The 24023-nt window shown below is 43.7% G+C and overlaps 2 long non-coding RNA genes across 2 annotated transcripts; both read right to left on the reverse strand.

The window, feature by feature from the left end:
- Window positions 1-2501: 2501 nt before the first annotated feature.
- LOC134423848 (uncharacterized) lies at window positions 2502-9195 on the reverse strand. Its single transcript, XR_010029213.1, has 3 exons — window positions 8335-9195; window positions 4241-4319; window positions 2502-2527 (listed from the first exon to the last, which is right to left on the reverse strand). It is a non-coding gene; the product is annotated as an uncharacterized LOC134423848 (long non-coding RNA).
- Window positions 9196-13077: 3882 nt separating this feature from the next.
- On the reverse strand, window positions 13078-23177 carry LOC134423850 (uncharacterized). The gene is made up of 6 exons (XR_010029214.1): window positions 22974-23177; window positions 22112-22213; window positions 18958-19127; window positions 16896-17047; window positions 16532-16662; window positions 13078-13347 (listed from the first exon to the last, which is right to left on the reverse strand). It is a non-coding gene; the product is annotated as an uncharacterized LOC134423850 (long non-coding RNA).
- Window positions 23178-24023: the final 846 nt, after the last annotated feature.

Consider the following 24023-nt stretch of genomic DNA (forward strand, 5'->3'; position numbering starts at 1 on the left):
AACTGAGTTGGTCCCAGCCCAGCTTTCCTCCTCCTGTGCTTTGGTCTCCTTTGCACGCAGTCCCCATGTCCCACATTGGAAGTTTAGGGTTGTTCCCAGCTGTGTTGCTACAAACTCCTAGGAACTGACTCAGGGTTACAGAAAGCAGATGCCTGGTAGCAAGGGATTAAGATTAATCCATGTTACAACACCTGGATTTGTTCCTATGTTTTCGTACATCCCCAGGTGTTTCCTTGGGTTCATCTTGCACCTTCATCCCTTGGTTATTTCACAAAGCAGTTTAGGACATGATGTAGGATCAGAGCAAGTGTTTGTAGCAATATTTCACCTGTGCATGGTAGAGTCTTTTCAGAGAAGATGTTCAATAAATTTGTTTTCTTGTCATGATCTTGGTTTTTGTAGGTAGCTTTTCTTTCCCTTCTACAATTAGACTTTATCCCTCTATTGCAAAAATATCTTGTTCCTGATGGCTATCAAAGCATTCAGAAGACAGCTTTAAAAAAAAAAAAAAGGCAAAATCAACTTGCATAACAGAATCTATACTCATTCTTATCCTGCTTTCATAGACCTGAGAACTATATTAGTGAGTCCCCTGTATTTTGGCTAATATTTGCAGGAATAGATGGAGATTCTGTCTCCTTGGCTGAGGACCTCTTAAAGGATGGGTGTTCAACATTTCTGGAAGCCCAAACCTCTTTCAAGAGGTTTCATGATGCATAAAAATCACAAATAAGTTGAATTTCATAACTTCATCTAAATAATTTCAGAACTGCATTCCCAGTCAAAGCAGAAAGGCCATTGTGAGTTTTAACACTTACAAACTAAATAGAAATACTTCATCTTTAAAAGATTATTTTGTAGTATTTGGGCCTCTATATTTTTTAAGCTCTTACGAAATTGTAGTAGAAACTTTTAAAATAAAAATATTGGAAGCAGTTAAACTTGAGTTAAACCTTTTAAGCTGCTATGATCTGTAACAATGATATTGTTAAAAATTCCAATACCAGTTGGTTTAATGTTCTCATATTTATGATGCTCAAAAGCCCAACATACAACATACTTGATGTGAATGCATTCAATACCTTATGCATGAGTAGTTTTTGCTTTTTGTCCCAGAGCAGGGGAAAGATTTGTAAGATCTCATTACCAAGTGTAATTTGAGATGTGCTATCAAAATGAAGAACAAATAAATAAAGTGAAATATACCTGTGATTTATTTTATTTTTCCCGGGACCACTGGTTTTGTATTTCTGAGCATTTCCAGTCTGATTTTTGATTGTTTTCAAGGCAGGAGACTTCTGTGGTCCTCCTTGTCCTTCATTTCTGCCAAATGATTAAGGATGACCACATCTGCTGGTCCTGAAGAGTGGGCAAAGCTGCACTGATGCTGTTGTTCTTCTTCAAGACAAACAGCAGAAGTCACATTCTCCATTCTGATGTATAAACACATTTTAATGTGTCTACAGGTTATGTGTATGTTTGAAATTTGGTTTAGCCAGCAAAATTCCAGGTTTCATTTCTATTCCTGTTTGCCTTCCTTTCACATTCTTTTTTTTCTGACCTGTAATCCATTTTCTGCTCCTGCTCTCTCATTTATTGATCATTGCAGCATTGCTTTTGAAATATCCTAATGTGAGGAGTTTTCCATTTTGTCTAGCAGGCTCCTGTGCCTTTCACAGAATACAAAGCCTTTCTCCTGATGAAAAAAAAAAAAGAAAAAGTGGTGGGGGAAAAATGCTTCAAAGGACTTACAACCCTATTTTTTAAGCTAGCAAGAGTCATACTCCTGCTTGCATGAAATTGAATGCATTAAAAACAGTCTGGGCCACATAAAACACTTTTTTTTTTACAGCAGTGTTTTCTCAGATGTCATAAAACATCTGGCTGTGCAAGGCAGGGCAAGGCAGTTCCTGTCTCAGCTGAGTGAGGCTGTGACCACATCCCCTGCTTGTCCCTCTGCCCTGTTTCCCACCTCCCACCCTCAGCTGGAGCAGCAGCGAGTGCCCCATGGGGCTGTGCCTGATCCAGGTGTGCCTGACACAGCTGGATCCCAAAATCCTTCTCCTGCATCCTCCCTGCTTGGGTTCTGCTCCTTGCCTCACACTTAGAAAACTCTTTGGAGCTGGGCCATGTTTTATTTTGTTACTCCTCAGGGGAGACACAGGTTTTCTCCTCACTCTTACTTCCAGTTTTTCTGGCATTTACTTCTTTTATAAATGTCATCTGAATAGCTGGGAGCACATCATTAATATGAGACTAAATTCACGCCTAATGTAAATCTAATACTGTTTCCAAATTATTTTCTACATCATTCTAAAGTGTTTATCACCTATTCATCAGGAACACAGGCAAAATAAAACCAAGAAAAGGAACACTGCAATGGCTACTTTGAAGCTGCTTTTACAGAAACAATATTTTAAATTACTTTTTCTGATTTTATAAAATGTAGAGAAGAGTGAATACTTACAACAGCTGTTCATTTCTGAAGCAGAATCTCAAACCCCAACATTTCCCATCATAAGACAGTCTAGGGGTATAGGAGAGGCAAAATTTGTTAAAGCAGAGAATAAATTTTATATTAAGAGACCTAAATCAGCAATAATAATCAGTGTTAGAGAAAAATCCCTCTCCCACAAACACTGTGTCAGTATCAGGACGAGTGCAGTACACTCAGTGCCATTGAGAGCTGGGATTTGGGGTGTGGTGAAGTAATAAAGGGAATTCTTCCTGTTAACGTAGTAATTTCACCACAATCTAATTCCACTCTGAGGTTTTTAGTTCAAAGACAATCATTTGCAGTACAGCCAGCAGAGGGAGCGTTTAAAGCAAAGTCTGGTGCAGAAATTTCTAAAACCACACTGACAAAGGGGAAGTGTTATTGTGGGAACTGCGCCTGAACGTTTGGGGCAGCCCGGCCGTGACTTGTGAATTCATGCACAGATAAGGCATGAGAGTCATGCCAAGGGAGAATTACTCAGAGTTCTTGCCAAAAAGAAAAAAAACCAATCAAATCAAAACACAAAATAAAAACAAACAAAATAAAAACAAAACACAAACAAGCACCTCATAACCATTCCATCCCAGGGACACCCCATCCCTGGAAGTGTCCCAGGCCAGGTTGGACATGGCTTTGAGAAACCTGATGCAGTGGAGGGTGGGAATGGCAGGGGGTGGAACGAGATGAGCTTTAACCCAAACACTCTGTGGTTCCTCAGCATGGCTCACTGAGCCCTTGGCAGGCTCTGAGGGTGTTTTTCAGGTGATCTGGCCGTTATTTCAGACCCTGGGACCCGCTGGGGTGTGTGCAGTGACCCGGGCTCGCAGCTGCCTGAGCATGTCTGCAGGGCCACAAGGTGAGGGAGTGCCCCCAGGGGAAAGCTCTGCTCTGTGCCCAGGGCCATGCCCATGGAGAGCTGGATTTTCAGGGCTGTCTCTAGGCTATGCCTGCTCAGCCATCTGTCTGTGCCAGTGAGGGTTGCACGGAGGCATAGGCAGCATCTCCAAAAACCTACAGAGAGCTCTGAGTCCCCCTGGAAATGGTGCAGAGTAATACCTGAAGAAGTGGGGCTATTTCTGCCCTTGTGCTGTGGCATCTCTGCTCTTTTAACAGTGCAAAAGGCAACTCACTGTAAGAAAAAAGGCAATTGTTACAGCCCTGCTCCTGATGCTGGGAGGAGATGACCTTTCCAAGAGCCCCACTGGCAGCACTCTGCTCTGGGGCCTGTGGGAGCCAGGGTTCCATGGCACAGCCAGCAGCTGGGTGTGGGTTATTGGAGTTATTTGGGATTATTGGGCTATCAGGTGAGTTCCCTTTGGTGTTTCTCACACCCAGCCCATGCACGTGCCCCATGATGCCTCAGCAGCCATGGCCTCCTGTGCCACAAACGCGCTGTGGGTGAGGGAGCACTGCAGGGCCAGAACAGCTCAGCAAAGCAGCTGGGCACATTCAGTGTGGCTCTATCTATTTGTGAGGGGTTTTTCCCTCCCCAAAAAACCCTATGCTGAGGAGCATGCAGAGGCAGGAGTCAGACGTGCCTCCTCATCTCCCTGTACAGCTGGAGAGGCTCAGCCTGAGGGGTCAGGGCCTGCACCCAGCTCTAGGGCTCCAAAAACCCCTGAAAAATAAAAACCTGCAAAAAACTCCTCCAAAACTCCCAATTTCCTTTTGCATTCCTATTTTTCATCACCAGTTCCCCTGCACAAGTGCAACAGAACTTCCCAGCCTTTCCAAATACCATACCATGGCAAATCCTGGTTCTGGTGGTCTGTGTGGGCAGTCAAGGGAGGGAAGATGCCCCTTGTTATTTCACAGTCTCAGCCTGGATTTGAGCACAAAGAACCAACTTAGTTTTAGTTGTTTAGTTCAGGACCTGTATGATCTGCTGAAATACCAGGTGATTAATCAGAGATCAGATGTTGTACATTTGTATTTCATGTTCAACCCCAGAGTGGTGGCCTACAGACAGGACATCTGGAATGTAAGGAGCCTCTTTGGACACAGATTTAACTGGGTGTTGGCCAACTCTACAGTAGAATAATGAAAAATCAAAGAGAGGGGTACCAATGTGAGAAAGGCCTGTGGAATTACATGTCTCACCAGGAGTTAAGATGGTGAAACAGAGCTTTCAGCCTGAGCCAAGGTATATTTTTCAGTACATTCTCAGAAACTACTTGCTATAAATTATACTTGTGCATATATATACACACACACATATATTTTTAAATTGCCAGAGTACAAACCTAGAACCACTTCATTAAGGATTATAGGCTGGCTCTAGATTTACAATGGTCATTTTAGTCAGGGTAAAATGATGATATTGGCATTAATTTGGGCTCAGGCCTTTTATTTTTTTAAGTGTCATCATCTTGGCCTCTTGGGCTGGTGATTTTCTCGCTTGAGTTTCCAAGGGAGTATCCGAGTTTAAGCAAGATCTAAACAAGTTTGCTGAGCTGTCACCTTCAGATTCAAACATTTACTTCATCAGCCACTCATGCAATCTCTTTGGGCCTTCACTCCAAAATGCAAATCCCAATTCTAACTTACTCTTTAGAGTCGCTTTGAAATGCAACTTCAGCTTGAATAGCCTATCATGTCACCTCTCCTGCTCACACCAGTATCTCCTGAGCCAAAAGCCATTTGCTGTTTGCATGTTAATGCAACCCAGCTGGGTGCTCTGCCCCCTAAAACTTCCTCAACAGGCTTGTTTGCTAAGCTGCAGTGGGTTAAGGGCAGCAGGGTTAACTCAGCACCTCTTTGTCCCAGCTGACAGCAGTCACCACACTGTTCTTGTAAACATCCAACTCCCCTTGACCCAGACTCAGTTCCCAAAGCTGGAGCTGGGAGCAAAACCAAGTATCTTTCCCCTTCCAAATCAATCAGGGCACAGGAATCGTTAAAAGCTAATCTTTGCCAGGACCCATAATGAAATGCTGAAGTCATTTATTTTCCAGATGAATAACAAGTTAAAGCAGAAGTTAAATTTCCTGTTAATACTTCATCCTTGCCCAAAGGGCTCTCTCAAGAACCAGGGGATCTTCACTGGGTGGGAAGGAGGGCATCAAGCCTGAGGAGAGGAGAGTTTAAAAAGCAACCAAGCCAGCAAGGGCTGAAGATCAGCTGGGTTAAACTTCTGTGCCCCACCAGGCCTGGGAGCAGGAACTCCCATGGGCAGGGGTGGCTGTTGGATTCAGGTGGGGCAGGGAAATTCCCCCCCTTGTGTCACTGTCACTTCCCCAGTGCCTGGACATGGGCCAGCTCTAAAGAAACCATCCAGGCCAAACAACGGAGGCATTTCCTAGTTAAGGCTTGCAGGAAGAGATTGTGAGTTTAGCAGAAATGGTTTGGCAGTCCAGGGAGCCCCTTTGGTGCTGGGATTCACTAGCCCAGCACTCAAGCACAGGGGCTGCACACAATCCATAGGATCTCTGTCTCCTGTGCAAGGCATTGCAGAACGCAGCAGTTCACCTCGGTGTCAGCAGTGTTTATTCAGGCCAGGATTTTAGGACACAAACACAGCAGCAGCCAGGGGGCTGGCACTTGCTCTAACTGAGCAGGTTTGCTCCTTTCTTCCCTGACAAGGCTCCTACAGCACCAAGCTGCTGCAGGCCTGGGAGCATGGAGACTCCTCTGAAAATATTACATTCCTCACAGCTGAGGAGACTTAGCTATTCATTAAGGAAGAAATTAAATGACTGACATATTGCCATTTTAGGACCTTAACAACAGTCTGCTGAACCCAACAGAGAGACTGACACTGTCCTGAGGAGCTCTGGGACCACAGCTGGCAGAGAGGGAACCCCAAGAGCCCAACAGCAGGAGCTGCTGCCCCAGCCAGAGGGGTCTGTGAGCATCTCTCAGGCTGTGTCTGTGAGGTTTGAATAGGGATACACCTAACTCAGATTAGAAACCTTTTGCCACTTTATTTGCAGCTGCTTCATCTAACGTGCTGGTGAAGGAACCCCAGACACCAGAGCCAGGAGAGCAGTGACTGGCACAAACAAATGGGGTATAAGTGGGAATTTGCCTTATTTTCTGAACAGGCAAACTGCAACACACGACATAAGGTCAAAACTTTTAGAGCCGGTGCTTTCCACATTATCAGTAAAATACTTAGCTAAGGAGGGAAAAAACACTGCTGCTTATCTGCTCCACCCCTCCACTCAGATTGTTTCCCTTTCCCTGAAATGTTTGAAAATAAATGAGCCAGTGTGGTTTCAGTAGAGTGCTTCAGATATTAAACAATCTGCTGCTCACAGCTAATAAGGAAGAAGCCTGGCCAAAAAACCCTGTTTACTGACTGAGCCCTGCCCTCCTGGAGCCAGGAGGGAGCAGCACTGAACAGAAATCTTGAGAAATGTTGGGAAATGTTGGGAACTGTGCAAACCAGGACAGTTTCTGCCCTTTAGCAAAACCCTGTTGCCCGTACAATTGAGGAAAAGCGTGCTTTGAAGTATCCCATGAATCTGAAGTTTTGTTTGCCCTGGGTGTAGAGAGTTTCAGTTCTGTTTTCTCTCTGGTCTATCTTGAGCAGTAATCATTAAATGAAACAAGTCCAGCTGGGCAAGGTTTGCCTGGTTTATGCAGTCTTTTACAGCCTTTATCAGGACTAACAAGAAATGATAAAACCTTGCAAACAGCACACAGCCAGAGGTATCTTGCTCCTGGCACTATTATTCTTTAAAAAGCTTTTCTTCCACTAAATACCTGTAATTTCAGCTTTTTTTTGTAGCTGGGACATAATGTCTCAGGTATTTAGCATGCTTGCATGCAGCACAGCATTCAGGGCTAGAAATGCAGACCCTGGGTAAAAGAAAATGTCTCCTTTCTCCAGCCTGGTCTGTTTTAACTCTGCAGAGGTGCCAGCCTGTCTGTGTTCCATCACCTCACTGGAGAGATGTCATGCAGACATGTCACCACTCAGTTGGACTTGTCCAGATTTGTCCTTTTCTTTCTTTCTTTCTTTCTTTCTTTCTTTCTTCTTTCTTTCTTTCTTTCTTTCTTTCTTTCTTTCTTTCTTTCTTTCTTTCTTTCTTTCTTTCTTTCTTCTTCTTTCTTTCTTTCTTTCTTTCTTTCTTCTTTCTTTCTTTCTTTCTTTCTTTCTTTCTTTCTTTCTTTCTTTCTTTCTTTCTTTCTTTCTTTCTTTTCTTTCTTTCTTTTCTTTCTTTTCTTTCTTTCTTTCTTTCTTTCTTTCTTTCTTTCTTTCTTTCTTTCTTTCTTTCTCACCCTGTTATTTTTCCTGCCCTTGTTTTTGAGAGGCACAAGTATTAGGCATTTGTGAATTCTCAATTTCACTGATAAAGCAAATAGCCTAGGTTTGCACTGTTAATGCCATTTTGGGTTTTCTTATCTTATCAGAAACTTTTTTCCCCCAAAATATTTTCACAGGGACAGAACTACAGAAATTTCAGTGCTGTGCTCAGCAGCAGTGCTTTCCAACTTGCTCTAGCTACTTTCTGTGTAAGAATTTTGCTTTCCTTTGGTCATGTATTTTAATTTGGGAATGAGGAGTGAGGGACATTCATGCTCTCAGTACTTAGGTTTGCTCCTTGTAAGATGTCACCAGTGTGGCTCTCAAGCCCATGCTCCCTGCTGAGGTGTGTAGGGAGGAAGGATTCATATACCCAGATCCCATCTGAGCTGCCTCTCTGCTTTTCACCACAGACCAACCTTGTTTATGTGAAAGTTTATGTTTTACATAACAATTTGAGTTTAAACACAAATATTTTCCACGGTGCAGCAAGCCAAATACATTACCTAACAATATTGTACAGCTATCTGCAAACATTTTGAAGCCTGAATAATATTTGCTCAGTTCAAGTTTAGACCATACTCACCAAGAAAAGTCAGGTGAGGCTTTCCAGCATGGTGACATCTTCCTTCTCTTCCCTTATAAAAACAGGAATGCTCATTCCAATTAAGGTAGTCTTCAGAGAAAAATAAAATCTGTATATGAAATCTAATAGCACAGGTAGATCTGCAGGGATTAACAGTATGAAGGAGAACATTGTCAAGCATGTAATGATATTTTTTTGTATGTCTGCTACAGCTAATGCTTTTTAATTGTATTTTCCAGTTTAATTCTAGTAGCCAAAGGCACGATGCACAAGGCAAATAAATGACAGGATCATTGGCATCTCCAAGTGCCTCTTCTCCACATAAATAAGGCAGACAGCAAATATTAGTTGAGAAAGGACATTGCTGTGTTGCAGTTTAATTCACTCAAGATTTCATCAAAATTAACTTTTACACTGCAGGATGGAAAAACAGGCCTAGGAAAACGCATTGAAAATGTCAGGAGGGACAGGAGCCAGGGAATCCCCCTCCCACATCACCATTTCACACAAGTGTGGGAAGGCTTTGTCAGCAGAGGGACTATGGAGAAACAGGGTCAGACAGAGCATCCTGCTGCGTGCACTTCTCCATTCCCTTCGTGCCTGAGGTGCTTTACTGAGAGATTCTTCTGTGATTACAGGTGCAATTGGTGAAAGGCTTTTGAAACAGAAAGCATTCCTACCAACCTGACAGCAGCAACAGATTTAATCATCCATGCCCAACTGGGTTTTTTAAGACATCAGCCCTGCAAATACAGCGAACTATCTCAGCACTTCCATCAGTGCTGCTCAGCTTGTTCTAATGTACCCAAGGAGCTGCAAAGAAATTATTTTGACTGTAAACCCTTGAGGGCTGAGATTATCTTTATGGGCTTTAGACAAATACACCAAATACATTACCAGAGCTTTGTTTTTAAGTCCATCAGAGCTGAAAGGTGAAATAACGTCAAAAAACAAGTACTTATCCTTGACTTTTAAGTCAAGAAAGGTTTTCTCCTGTTTCATCTACAAATCTAGCCAGAGTAATAACTTCTAATCTGCAAGTAGTAATTAAACTTAAAAACTCAAGGAACCCTTGGCAACTCTTCACCTGTTTTTTTTTAAAGCATTTTTTACCAACTACAAAGGAAAGCATGTCGTATTTGGCTTCTTCACAGATTATTTGGCCATCTACCCTACCAAAACCCTGCAGTGGATACCGTGATCACATCCAGTTTTGGAAAGCCACGCTGTGTTGAGAAGAGTATTTCCGGCTGTGAGCCATCAAATGAGCCTGTTCCTGCTGCAGTTCATGAGGCTTTTGCTGTGAATTGGGACCAGGCAGGCCCACATCCAATGCAAGGTCCCAAAGACACTCACACACATTTCAAACCAAAAACCGTCCAGCTGTGAAAACAAAACATTTGGGGGAACTCCAGTCAGGGAGCAAGCTGCCAAAAGAATAATTCTCTGTTTACGTGGAGCTGTTTGCATTTCTTGTTTTTGCTCTGGGGCTGGCCAGGTGAATGCAGCTTCCTGGGAGGCAGTGGCAGCAAGCAGTGAGCAAGAGAGCAGGACCCCTGGCAGCATCCATGAGCCACCTCCTGGGCTTTGCTGGCAGGGTAAGGCTACACCCTAACATTGCACAGCTTGTTCCTATAGACCCTTCACTGTATTCCTGAAGGGCACTTTTCCCCCAATAATCCCATTAGCTGGGTGAGTCCCCAGAAAAAAATTGTGCCTCTGGGATTCTGCAGGGATCACTTCCTCTCCCTGATATCTCAGGTGCAGAGCTCTGCGTGTGTCTCTGTCTGTCTTCATCACTTGCACACTTACAAGTTTTCAGTTCAGGTCAGTGCCACATCAAGCACTTATTCACAGTCAAAAAGGAGGTGTTAGAAGGGAGGGAAGGCAATGTGATTATCCAGTACCAGTGATTTCATAACAAGAAAGTCACAGCAAGTCATGACTGGATTATCTCAGCTGCCAGCAGCACAGCCCAAGCTGAGTTCACTCAGCACACTCACAGCATTGAAGTGAGCCACAGCAGGGTTAACTGCCATGACCAGGAATAAATGCTTCAGAAACAAATATATGTGTGTGTGTATGTGTGTGTGTGGGTATGTGTGTGTGTGTGTAGTGGGGGGTCTTTGTATTATTATATTTATATATATATATATGTTGGGGGTCTTTTGCCTTTGGGAAAACTGGATTTCAAAAGTAGATATCACACCACATACTTTATAAACCTTTGTGCTCCTTGGGGCACAAAGTTTCAGTCTGTGAAAGCATTCAGCTCCATGATATGACCACTGGCTGACCTTTCTGCTGGAGCTGCCTGTGTCAGGATGAAGCACAAATCCTCCTGTTGCTACACAGCTCCGTCAGCATTGATACTGCTGGGTGAAGAAATAGTGTCTTAATCTGAGCACAGCCTAAAGCCTTTCTATTTACTTCAGCTAAAGCTTCCTGCACATGAACATTTCTGCTCAAAAGATGAATGTCTTGTTAGATAAATATCTAGGATTCCCCAACTCTTACACACTGCTCACTTTCTCTTACCCTTACAAGTCTTTTGCACTCAGCTGTAACAGCTGAGACTCCACCAAAATGCAGAAATTAGGTGAGAAACTTTGGAAGCCAGATTGGATATTACACCTTCTACTGACACAAAGCTGAGAAAAAGAAAGAGGTGAATACAAGATGTTTTACAAGAACTGCCAATTCTCCAGGTCAGTGTAAATACACATTAAACATACACCACACCTCTGCTCCAGGCTGTCAGAAACAGGAAAGTAACCTGACAAGAATTTTGGAGAGCTACATGAAAAGTATTTGCCTGAAAAATGAACATTCTCCACATTAAGAAAGTGTAATAGCAGGTGTCCTACAGGCAAAACACATATTTGTCTCAACTACAGCATGTGGGGATGAATGTCATCCAGAGTATTCAAAGCACAATAAATCAAAGTTTTGCTAAGTGCACCAAACCAGGATTACCATACACTGGGAGGAATTAGATCTGTAATATACACATATATTTAAATGTCTGTGTGCAGGTTTAGGTAGGAGTGTGCATTCATTCATGGAATAGTATAGACCTCTATGTCCATACAGATATGGAGACTGCAGGTCTGGAGCAGCACCAAGTTCAAGGATTATCTGATTAGCAGTGTTTTTAAGCAGTCTGCTTCTCTTTACATTCCTTCTCTGTGAAAAGAAAGCAGAGGTTTGTCAATGCCTCAATAATTCAGTCTTAAAAGACAATTCCCACAAAATGCTCTTCAGGCATGAATTCTCCACAATCCTTCTGTGGGGGACTGGGTTATGGGATTTCTTCCACCTGGTGGTCTCCTTGAAGACAGGGACACAGCATGGAAGAAAAGCTGAATAATGTGGCTAAAGTCAGAGGAGAAACCTGACAAAGAGCCCAGCCTAGCTCCCAGGAGCTCTGAGCTGGCAGATCTCCCCTTGGTTCACATCTCCCCCTGATTGATGCAGTCTACAGAAACACCTCCTCAGAAACAGGTGAATAATCAAGCACAGATTCACACACGTTTGCTCCTTAAAAAAACAAAGGTAAGTTTTCAACCCTAACAACTCCAGTAAGAAGTTCAGAGCTCAGAAAAACCCAAAACCAAGGGCAAGGAACACAAGATGTTTTCTCTTCAGACCTGTGGGGACCTGTCAGCCTATTGCTCTGGGGAGGGTGCAGCCATCAGCCAGATTTACCAAGAAATCATGAGGTCAGAGGGAATTTTCTTCTCTCTCCATGCACTCCATCATGAGCAGTGACAAGAGAAGAGCTCTGGGCCCATGGAGGCTGTTACAGCAGGCCTGGCTCTAAGGAGGGCCATGAGTAGAGCAAATAACTCACAAATTTCTATCTAGTGGGAGGCAGGAGAGCAGCAGCAGCTGCAGGGTCACACTGCAGACACATTCCCCAGTTGTTGTGTGCTGGCAAGTCATGCCTAAACACAGAGCAGCACTGAACTGCTTTGTTCACATGAAAATCTGCAGTTAAAACCACTATGTGACCTCAAGGATCAAACACAGCCTAAGTCAGACCCACAGCAAGTCAGGATTGCAAGCAAGGAATGCAGCCTACCCTTCAGGCCCCTCCTTTGGTTTGCTAAGTGCAAATGAAGCAGAAGTTATTGGGTTTTTCCTACAAATCTTGCCTCTGGAACATTTTTTAAATTTGGGGAACTTCCTGTGTTGCATTTTAAGAACCATACTCTGGAGACCCTGGCAGTCAGCTGGCTGGCAATTCTGCCTCTCTCTGATTGAAGGGGAGACTTCAACAGGAGGAAAGAATTTATTAAACCTATTTTGATGTGCATCAGCTTCTTTTCTGAGTAAGGCAATGATGGCTCTGTGAATCACTGTCTCTAACCTTCAAAAAGATGCAGTGCTGAAGAAAACTGATTCACTTTTAACACAGGGAAACTTAAAATCTAAAGCAACTTGGTGAGTGGTTGCACCCAGCTTCTCCCAGCTGTTTTTCCTTGTGGCAGACTCAGCATTAAAATTCCCAAAGGCAACAGAATCAACCTGACTCCTGCAACTCTGGTGTTGCTCTTGTTCTTCCTGCAATGTTGTTTTTGATGCTGGGAATTAGAGACCAGCCCCAGGCACATATGAGCATATCCTATGTCATATCATGACATAGGATATGCTCATATCAGCCTCAGGGACATATGGTATATCAGCCACACTCAGAGATGAGCATTGCTGATCCATACTCAGACTTGAATTTGGGTGGCATCAGCACTGGTCCTGTTTGGGTGGGAGCCTGTTCCTGCACAGCACTCAGTGGGGCAGGAAAGCTGGCACTGGTTTGTGGAGAGAAGGGGACTCCTCTGTCAGCTTAGGCAGATGCAGCATCAAAACCCACCTCAGGAGCTTCAGTTCTGCAATACTGGGGCTTGGCTCAGCTCTTTCAAAACAAAAAAGTGCCTCCTCAGCAGGCTGGAAGCAGTGCTTGGAAAGGGAGTTTGGACAAACCTTGTGTTCACATCTGCTTTTCTTTGTGGACTATGAAAGAGAAAAACAGAACTGTGAAAGACACATTGTAGTAGGACCCACAAGAGGTAATTTTAGATGATTAGCTTTAAAGCATTTATAACATAGTGTAGCTAAAGCTGATAGATTAAAAACACTTATAGTGTATTGTAATTAAGAAATAGCTTCTGATTGTGATAGTGTGAATTATAACAGCTCTATTGTCTCACCCTTCTCATAAGACTAAAAATAGAATAAAAGTTTTTTAAATGCTTCTCAATTATCCATCTCTAAGTCAAAAAATATACATAAGCCAACATTTCTGCATACCAAAAAATCTCCTTTTGCCAGCTTCCATCTTCTGTTGCTGTAGCCCTCCCCCAGACCCTGCCCCCAGCCCTTCCCCTGCTTAACTCAGACATGCTGGATTCTTTGTGGGAATCTTCAAAGGGCCTTAGTGCTTTGTCCTGCTAATGATTTGCAAGCATATTATCACAGCAATCCCTGCTATCCCCGTGCAGCTATTGTGCTCCGTGGAGAATAAAAGCCTGTGTAGCCATGCAGGCAAGCACAAGAAAACAAACAGATTACTACTATAAATATTCAGGACATATTTGATTTGCCGTACCGGCACACAACCATTTCCAGGACTGTGTGTAATTATTTCTGAAAGAATTTGATTCACTCTCAATGTGGCCACAGGTGGCAAATCTGAGCCTGCAGGAGGCATGGCAGCCTGGGGAGAGCTGCTGTGCATCCCCAGTTACAGCCTCGAGCGTCCCTGAGACAATTTCCGAGCAAGGAAATAGGAAGTGAACAAAATAAATAGGCTATGTATAGGGTATTTTAAAAATATTTCTAGCTTCCTCCCTGTCAGTAACTTGCAAAGGCACTGAAGTTGCTGTTTCACAACCAGATGCTAAAAAAGAGCTCTCTAAAGAACCATCCCTTGCTTGTGGACACTTTAGAAGTTTTAAGTGATAGAAACTAAAGAGCACCTCTTCCACTGGTGGTAAATGTTTCTTAAGAAGGCACATTGTAAAAAAGAAAATAAAGTTATGTACACAGCTGAGCACTCTTTGGGTATTCACTGCCAACAGCTCTTGGGCAATCCTAACAACCCTTCTGTCTGCACATCACCTCACTGTCTTCCCTACCCTGAATTTAAATAAAATCTGCATATCTATCAGCAATCAGCAGAACAGAAGCACTGGCAAACACCATGAGCTCTACAGCAGCCTCACTGCTCAAATAAAGATGGCAATTTCACTCTCCATTCTCCTGTTTCAGCTGATGACAGTGAGTTCAAAGGTCTGATGTTAAAAATGCACATCTACCTCACGGCGCTCACAGCCAAGCCAGAGGTGCTTCCCCAGGTCCCCTCTGAACCTCTGTGAAAGGATCTGTGCTCCCTGCAGGTGTCCTTTGCACAGCTGGCTGCTGGCAGGGGTAACAGCAGCACATTTTTACACCTGTTTTTGGTGTGGGAAGCTGAGGTGGAAGGAAGTGTGTGAGGGGCTGACCCACGTTCCCAGCCTGTTCACCAAAGGGCAGCTCAGGCCACAGCTTTGGATGGGATTTCTCACCCTGCCCTGCACCCCCTCAGCTCTGGAGGAGGCCAGCAAAACCCTCCCTGTGACCACACTACAAACCTGTCTGCGGAACTGAATTTTTATTTCAAACACAGTGAAAAGAAGTGGGAGCTGTAAATGGATATTGCCAGTGGGATGGTCAAACCACCAGTTCAGGGAAGCTGCTGGTGATTTCTCTCCCTGGCCCCAGGTGAGACCTCCCAGAGGCACAGGCTCTCCTGGCACCTGGAAAACACTTCAAGACATAGCAGAAACTGAAAACAAGTTCAACTGAGGTTCTGTGGGCAACTCCCTTCAGAGAACCTTGAATCTAAACATTGGGCTTCTAGTAACAAAGAAAATGAAAACAAAACCAGTGAGAATCTCACAATAAGCATTGTATTTTTCATCAAGAGAATTTTCCTCCCCAAAATGAGTGTTACACAACAGGTAGGATTTTCACCACTAATCTCTTTGACAGGAAAGTTTCAGCAGGCTGAAAAACACTCATTAAAAATTTATGGCAGGGGTCATGAGAAAGCCATTCATCGACTCTTTCCCTGCTTAAAAGAAGCCAGTGCCTGAAGATGAGCCAGATCCAACCTCTGCACTGACAAAAACACTCTGGAGTGGCTAAGACTGGTGCTGGATGGGCAGCTGAGCCCTCCTCATGGCCAGGGATGGGTCATCCTCACCCTGGCACTGGCTCCTACCCCTCCTTGCACTGCCCTGGGCTCTCCACTGAGCCAGTCCTTGCTGCCAGCCCACTGGAGAACTTTCAGGTGTTTTGTGGGAATAATGAGCTGTACTGGCTCTGATGAGCACCAGAGCTGATCCAAGGTAAGCAGCAAGACCATGGAGTCAGGAACAACTTGGGAAGGAGGCAGAAGTGGAGCTTTTTTCCTTTGAGAAGGGGTGAGCACACCTAACACCTCGCTGCATCTCCCAATCATCTCTCCCCATCTGTGCTTTGCCTGGACAGATGGGCATCAGATCCTACCCAATTATCACATCCTGCTTCTGCCACTGACACCAACAACACCAACAGAGGGGGGAAAGTTATTTTTGTGAAGCCATATCATCATCTCCTGGTGTTTTCCTTTCACAAGACTGCATCTGCATCATTAAGGTCCATTTTTTAAAATGAAGCCCTTGAGTCACACACCAGAACAACCTCTGTGCTGGGAATGGCTCTCTGCTGCCAGTGTGATATTTCTTCTTTAGGTGATTAAGGACCTAATTGTCCCAAATATGTTACTGGACAGGTGCCTCAGAGAAGACAAGGAGATAAAGTTCACCTGCCTCCACAAGTCATAAAAAAGGGCATATTATTTTAAGCCAAGGCAAGTCCCATGGTAATTATTTTAATTAAGTCAGTTATGGAGGTATTTTTACAATCTAACTGTGCTGAAGAACTATTTTAGTGGCTGATTGCAGTCATCAATTATTTTTCAAGTGCCCTTTGGTGATAATTCTTCCTAGTTATACAGAAATTACTTTTGCATTAATTATTTTAATGTAAACATTCTGTTGCAATAGTTCCAATTTTTTTCTTATCCCAAACCCCACAAATCCTTAACCAGCTTAACCAGTATATACCCAAATTCCAGATTTATCCAGGATATTACAGAAGTGCAAAATCTTACCCAGTCAGGTAATATTGGGATGAAACATAGACCACAAGTTGTACTCCTGCATGTCTATTTATGTCCATGCAGCTTTAATAAGGCCCAAACATCTTCTCCAGCCTTTTCCAAGGCAATCTCATGTGCTGATTCTGCCAAAACAAGTTTCCATCACTCATCATTAAAAAGTTTTGAAATTATTTTACTATTGCAAAATACTTTACAGGCAAGTCTGGATTACTTTAATATCTGGGCTTATGTTTTGAACCCCCAGCACATACTTTTGATCTATTTCCAGTCTTTCCTCCTTCACCATAAAATCTGATAATTTTTTTTCTCTTTTTCTTATTACATCTACAAATCTTTATAAAATGAAAAAGGTCACCTATATCAAGACGATGTCATCACATGGACATTTTCTTTGGCAGAAAAACTGGTCCAAGTGTTTCCTTCCATTCTTCTCTGCCCTTATGCAGTTTGTTGTGATTTCAGCTGTGTCCCTGTGTTAGGTTTGCTGTTGCTGCTGTGAAAAAACTCCTAGAAAAGCCAGAATGAATACAAACCTTTTAAAAAGTGGGGGTGGGGGTTTTACCCTTCCTCTGTGACCTGTCTGCACAACGGCCCCACTGATCACTGTCCTGATCCAGCACGGCACAGGAAGGGCAGGCCATGCTCTGCAAAGGACACCTTGGGACACGTGGCTGCAGGAGGCTCTGGGGGGCTCAAGGCTTGCCTGAATTTGGGGATTTGCAAAGCCTCAGACCCACTGCAGGAGCCTTGAGCTCACCCTTGGTGCCTCCTCTCCCTCCCTGCAAGGACCTGGTGTCTCCTTTCCCCAGTTCAGAAACTGCAGCTCCAACAAGGAGAGTGCACAATTTGAGGGGCTTGTGTTTCCAGCTGTAGGAGGATCCACCTGGAATCCCCATCCAAAGTGAAAGGGATTCCTGAATCCTGTGCACTCTGCTCTGAGGGGCCACCTGGAACAAAGAAGGATGATACTTTGCTAAGTTTCAAAGCACCTCTGTGCAATCTCATTCCTTCCAAGTGTTGACATCTTTTATTTTCAGATGGCCTTTGTTTGCATTGCCTGATTCCCCTTTCTGGTTAATGGATTACTTAAAAACTCTGTGACCAGAGCACCACCACCATTGTGACAGACAAACAAGAGTAATGACTGAACAAAGCTGGAAACAAGTTGGGAATGTTTTGACTGCTAAGATATGAAAAAGTCTCCAGGGTTTGTTTGGTGGAGTACTCCTGGATTAAGTTACATCTCAGGGCTAGCTAAAAATTAATGGAAAAAGACAAGTGGTTACCCAGAATAAGCAAATTGATTGCTGTGTAGCAATCACTAACTCTTAAACCAGTGGGTTTTTTTTAAAAAAAATTGTTATGTTCTCTTCTTCAAGATTTTTTGCATTAGATATTTATTGTCAGGAGCTTTTTTCAACTTCCTTCCCAAGTAAATAAGGAAATCCTGCTTCAAAGAGCCCAGGGAAGTGTTTGTTATATGAGTTTTATTCCCAGACATTCAAGTTCTTGTTTTGCCAATCAATGTTAGCTTAAGTTGAAAATCAGTGAGAAAAGGCAAAAAAATCTTGGTCCAAGAGTAAATATACTGCAGCTCGATGAAGTACACTGCAGTTTGCTTTTAGTTAAAGATTGTTATAGTTATAAATGTCTTTTTTCAGTTAAATATTACACAACTTTGGAGTAGGAATGATGAAACTGAAATGCTTACAGACCCAGGAGACTGCTTTGCTTTCAATTCTTCCTTGAGTTCTTTCTGTTTACTGAGTTTCAGTGCTGTAGAAGCACAAGAAAACATCTTGCATCTGGCAAAATTTGCCATCTGTTGTCAGCTCCAGATCAATTCAGTCTCTGTTCCTGTGGCAAATGGACCCAGAGCTGTTTCAATGCTCTCTCTGGCAGTAGCTATGGGGAATTTCTGCTCCCTGGCCTATAAGCACCCATTTTCAGGACAGAAGGCAAATGCCTTCACAGTTAGGTGTTACTGAAAATACCAGCTGCTCACCAAAGATGCACATACACAAAATTCTAATATAATGCCTGCAATTGACATTTATACAGTACTTTTTTAACATAAAGCTCATGGATTGTTTATCACCACCCTGGTGTGATTGGTATATTCACCACAGCCAAGGCTTCCTTCCAGCTTTGCTCCAACTAACTGATAACTCAGCAATCTCCACCAGTAATTCAAGTCTCCTCTGTCTTGCAGGGGCTCCACTGACTTGTGTTTCCCACTCACAAGCCTCTGGAGAGTCCAGCCTTGTAGCCTAGATGAAGATGTGTGACAGTTGTGTGACTGATGTTTTGCTGAGAAGAAGCCTCAAAAGAAGGTAATTTCTCTTCATACACTGAGATCTGGCACCCTAAAGAGAAATATTTGTCTTCCATTTTCAGTGGAGTTTAAAAGCACTTACCTATGGTAAAGAAAATCAAATTTCATGCTTCAAGGCTTAAGTTGATTGCATAGCAAGGCTTTGCTGCGTGCCAGGGACAATTCTTCCTCTCTGAAATGATGTGGAGGCAGATGGATGTGCTATGGATCTCCTCCCAGCTCCCTCCAGAGCTCAGACTGCATGCAATGAACCTATTTCAACATTATTACTTTGTTAGTGTAACACAGAAAAACACTTAAGAGCATCCATAAACATTCCCTTTGCTGCCCTGGCCAGGGAGCATCCTCTAGTGCTTCACACACGACTGGCTGTGTGAATAGGGAGCAGCCACAAGGCCAGGTCCAGCTTTGGAATCTGCAGTTGAAAGGAGTTGCTGCTACTTCAGGGATCTCTGGGGAATACAGGAAAGCAGAGCCATGTATCCCTTACAGTGAGCACATATATTACTGCAATTATAAAGTTGTTTCAATTATTCCAGAATGACGTATTTAGAAACTTTTCTTTAACCGAAATCTTTCACTCTAAGACAAACAGAAACATTGAAATGTCAGACCTTTCTGTCAAACAGAAACTCTCTGTTGTGGCATTCCATATCATGGTTAAAGCAATGACACAGAAATGATTTGTGTTAAAAAATCCCCACTGTGAGAAGGAATCTTGAGTCAGGGCACCTTAGTGAAACCAACTGTGTTCATTCAGTGAGTAACACATGGGTGATTTCCTGGCATGTGCCCTGTGACAATCCTGGTGCTTGAGAGCTAAAATACTAGTTTTAGGACAAGGGGGAATGGCTTTAAACTCAAAGAGGACAGAATTAGATGGGATATTGGGAAGAAATTATTCTCTGTGAGGGTGGAGAAGCCCTGGCACAGGGTGCCCAGAGAAGCTGAGCCTGCCCCATCCCTGGAAGTGTCCAAGGCCAGGTTGGATGGGGCTTGGAGCAACCTGGGCTAGTGGAAGGTGTCCCTGTCCATGGCAGGGGTTGGAATTAGATGAGGTTTATGGTCCTTTCCAACCCAAATCATTCAGTGATTTTATGATACTAAATCTCTCAAAGAGCGATTTCATAATGAGCACACTGAAAGGACAATGTATTTTGGAAGTGCCCCTATATAACTGACAAAAGTTAAGAACAAGCTTAAAATATATACAGTATATAAAGAGGCAAAAGGTATTTATTTCTAGTCAAGTATTTTCTTATCCAAATGGAGAGATCCAAAGCTAGATCTGGAGTACTGTTTCTACAGCACTTTTGGACATGATTGTGGCATGTCCATGCAAGATATTGCCTGTTCTTTTAATCAAATCCACTGCTTGGGGCATTAAAAGAGAGATGTCAGGTCTGACTAATTTAATTCATAGGTGTGTTTTGGGCCAGCCAAACCACTGCAGTTGTTTGTGTAACACCACAGGCCAAAAGGGTATTGCAGTGATAAATAGATCCTGATCCCATGGCAGTACAAATCACAAGGAACTCATGGATTTGAGATGGTTTACAACTGACAGTAAAAGATGAGGTTGGAATCTGGCACAGGGACCACAAAAGAATGAACAAACTACAGGAGCCAGATGTGATCTGTCCAGCACATGTGCAGGGCTCAGGAGCACACTGCAAGGTTAACCCTGTGCTGCCTGCTTGACTGGGGGGCTCGGCAGGCTGAGGCTGTTCATGACCTGAAGCTGAGTTTTGCAGTGTCCCAGAGATGAACTGGGAGGATGCAGAGGTGGGCAGGGACTTCCCCTTCCCTTCAGGAAGGAGAGGAGACAGGAATTTCCCACTGTGCTCTCCGAGCCAAACATTCAGGGGAACTGATAGCTGAAGTAACAAAGCCCAAAACAAGAGCAGCATTCAGGTGGCTGCTGGGGAGGAACAGCTTCATTCCCCCTCTGCAGCTACAGCACTGTAATTACATGCTGTGGTGAAAAACACAGCCCCTTTGCTGCTCAGCAGAGAAATCAAAGTCCAGAACTGCTACGTACCAGAAAGTCAGCTCTGCTTTGTCTGCCTTGGAAAACATCCTCTCTGAAAACATCTTCATCACGCCCATCCCTGCAGTCACTGAGGAATGAGAACTGAAGGACTTTTCCAAGTCACTCTTCCTTCATTTTTGCACATTTCCAGAGGCATTTTACATTGCCACTGGTCACACTGCTGGGGACACGTGTGGCAGGTCCCCTGCCAGGCGTTTCCTTGGCATGCCAAGTGACACATCCTAAGTCCACAGAACAGATTAAGGTTTATCTCTAATTAAATGGCTCACCAAGTAAGCTTTAACAGGATGAAGGAGCCAGGAAGTATCAGAGGTTTTGTTGGGGAGATGCCCTGGTCTAGCACTACACAAACACACATGACTTGGTTCTGTTGAAAAGCATGATAACATCCTTCCTTCCCACTGGAGTCAATGCCCCAGCTATACTGTGGCAAAATTTCATCAAAACACTCATTTTCAGCTCTTGGAACCTTTAAAACAAATTATTTTCAGTATAAATTTAAAATTATTAGAGACAAAAATTAATTTTGGAAGTGAGCATTGAAAGTAGCAAAGATTTTCCAGTGCATTCAATGCTGGAAGTGGTTGGAGTTTCACGTTTGGAATGTCCTTTGTCAGTGTGGAAAAAAACCTGTTTGACATTGCATAATGAAATTTTCAGATCTTAAATCTTCAGAAAGATAGTGAACTCATAATTTTTTGAAGAGATGGATTTGAATGTGCTCTTCCCATTGCTCTTTTCAAATCATACTTCATTTATTTTGCCTTGCAAGATTGGCACTAATTAAATAAGTATTAAATCAGAAATACCCATGGAGGATTTAAAATGATAGGTCAGAGGGACACACACTATGCCTGATAGAGGGCAACAAAAGGAATATATGGGTCTTGAAAAAATCTTTCCTCAGTTGGTATGTTAACCTATAAAATATTTCTGTTAAAAACAGAAAGCCATGAAGAGGCTGGAAAAATACAGAATTCAAACCAGCTCCTGATTGTGAACAAGAATGCCCTGTAGTGCCTGGCTCTGTTTCACTTTTGTTTCTATTCTTTTTGAAAGGAAACTCCTTCAAATCAGATAGGTCCTCCCTAAACAACTAGAATGAATAGGCACAAAAACTCCCTTCAGCAGGCAGGGGTCATCATCCAAGTTAGTTTGCCACTTTTAAACTGATTCTACTTACCTTGCCACTTTTGAACTGGTTCTAGTTAGCTTGACACTTTTGAACTGGTTCTTCACTCACGACTCTCTCAGGTGAAATTTCATTCTTAGGAATTTATGAACCCTGATAAAGCAGAAGGAGTCCAAAGTGTCACAATGACTTTCCTGAGAAGTCATACGAGGGGACCATGAGCTCACTTTTGAAGGATGTTAATCTTCTCCATCTGACATGTGTGTTGGAATTACCCAGATCTGAACTGTTTTGGCACACAGTTTGAATGTCTCAAAGAGCCAGACAAATAAACTGTCTGCTGCCACGTTGAACAGGGATTGGAGGGTTATTTTGCTACATTATGATGGAAGAAAAAAACAATTTTCCTCTAAATGCTTGAATACAATGCAGTTACACTCTCTAAAGATGATCTCAATAGTCAGGGGAGATTAGGAGATCTTTTAATTTTCCCCTGTAATTATACTGGGATCTCCCATCTGCATCCTGGCATTCAGGTGTTGAACAGGAGCCAAAATTTCATCACATCCTGCAGCCAACAGCCTAGAAATGACTGACTCAAATATCTGCACTTGAATTTGAAATCCCAGTTTTCCATGGCTGCACAGCCAGCAGATTTATTTTTTAAATCTGCTGATTTTAAAGTGTCAGCAGATAATGATGGATTTGCTTACAACCCAGTCTGTGTGAGGTGAAGGTGTCAGAACTGCAGGGAAAGTTAATGGACACACTCTAAAGCAAGGACATGCCTTTGGAAAACATCTATCTGGGCACAACAGTTTGGAGAAAAGCCTGCTAAAAGGAGCCTCAGAGGTTTGAAAACCAACCATCCAAACCCCAAAGTACCATTAGGTAAAGAAAGCTCAGAATGTACCTGATGTCCATGTACTATGGCAATAATCATGCCATGACCAGGGTGTAGAAGCACTGGCAGCACTGGGAAGGAGCTCCTGGCACCACTTATTGGTCACAAGCACCTTTCTGTGAGGTTCCAGCTCCACAGGATAGGACACAAGGCAGCTCAGGAAGGACATGGAGATATTGGAGTGAATCCAGATGATGCTCAGAGGGCTGGATCACCTCTCCTGTAAAGAAAGGCTGAGAAAATTTGATTTGTTCAGCTAAAGAAGACTCCAGGGTGTCCTCAATGCAGCCTTTCAGTACTTGAAGGGGGCCTTATAAAAAAATATGAGGACAGACTTTTTATTAGGACTTTCTTCAATAGAACAAGGGGTAATGGTTTAAAACTGAATGAGCATTAATCCAGATTAGGTGTAAGAAAGAAGTTATTTTCAATGAAAAGAGTTTTACACTTAGGGTGGAGAAAAACTGGCACAGGTCGCCCAGAGAAGCTGTGGATGCTCCATCCCTGGAAGTGCCCAAGGCCAGGCTGGACAGGGTTTGGAGCAGCCTGGGACAGTGGAAGGTGTCCCTGCCCATGGTGAGGGGTTGGACGAGCTGAACTTTAAGGTCCCTTCCAATCCAAACCAATCTAAGACTCTATAACACAACGTGGACTCAGAAAACTCCGTGCCTCCCTGCGCACAAAACCAGAGCCTTAATTTTAGAAAAACCAGCTTCCACCGTTCTCAGGTGGCAAACTCTCAGAGAGTTTGCTCGGAGATGCTCCAGCAGTGCTGAGAGCGGTGACCGCCCATCCTCGCAGCGATCCCTTCGCACTGCGGGGAGGCGACACCTGGGAGGACAGCCCGGGAATTCAGGGCGGGAAAGCAGGGAGAGCACGGAGCCAAGGAGGGCAGGGCTGGAATAGAGAGGAGGGAAGGCACGGAGGGAGCCAAGGAGGCGGAACGGAGCGGAGGAGGGCACGGCCGGGGAGGATCCCTCACGGTCCTTCCCGCCGCCCCGCCCGCTCCATGCCCCGGCGGGCGGGTTGAGCGCGGGGCTGCATTCGCCGCGGGACAGC

Source organism: Melospiza melodia, chromosome 12 (genome assembly GCF_035770615.1).
Source record: "Melospiza melodia melodia isolate bMelMel2 chromosome 12, bMelMel2.pri, whole genome shotgun sequence".
Taxonomy (NCBI): domain Eukaryota; kingdom Metazoa; phylum Chordata; class Aves; order Passeriformes; family Passerellidae; genus Melospiza; species Melospiza melodia.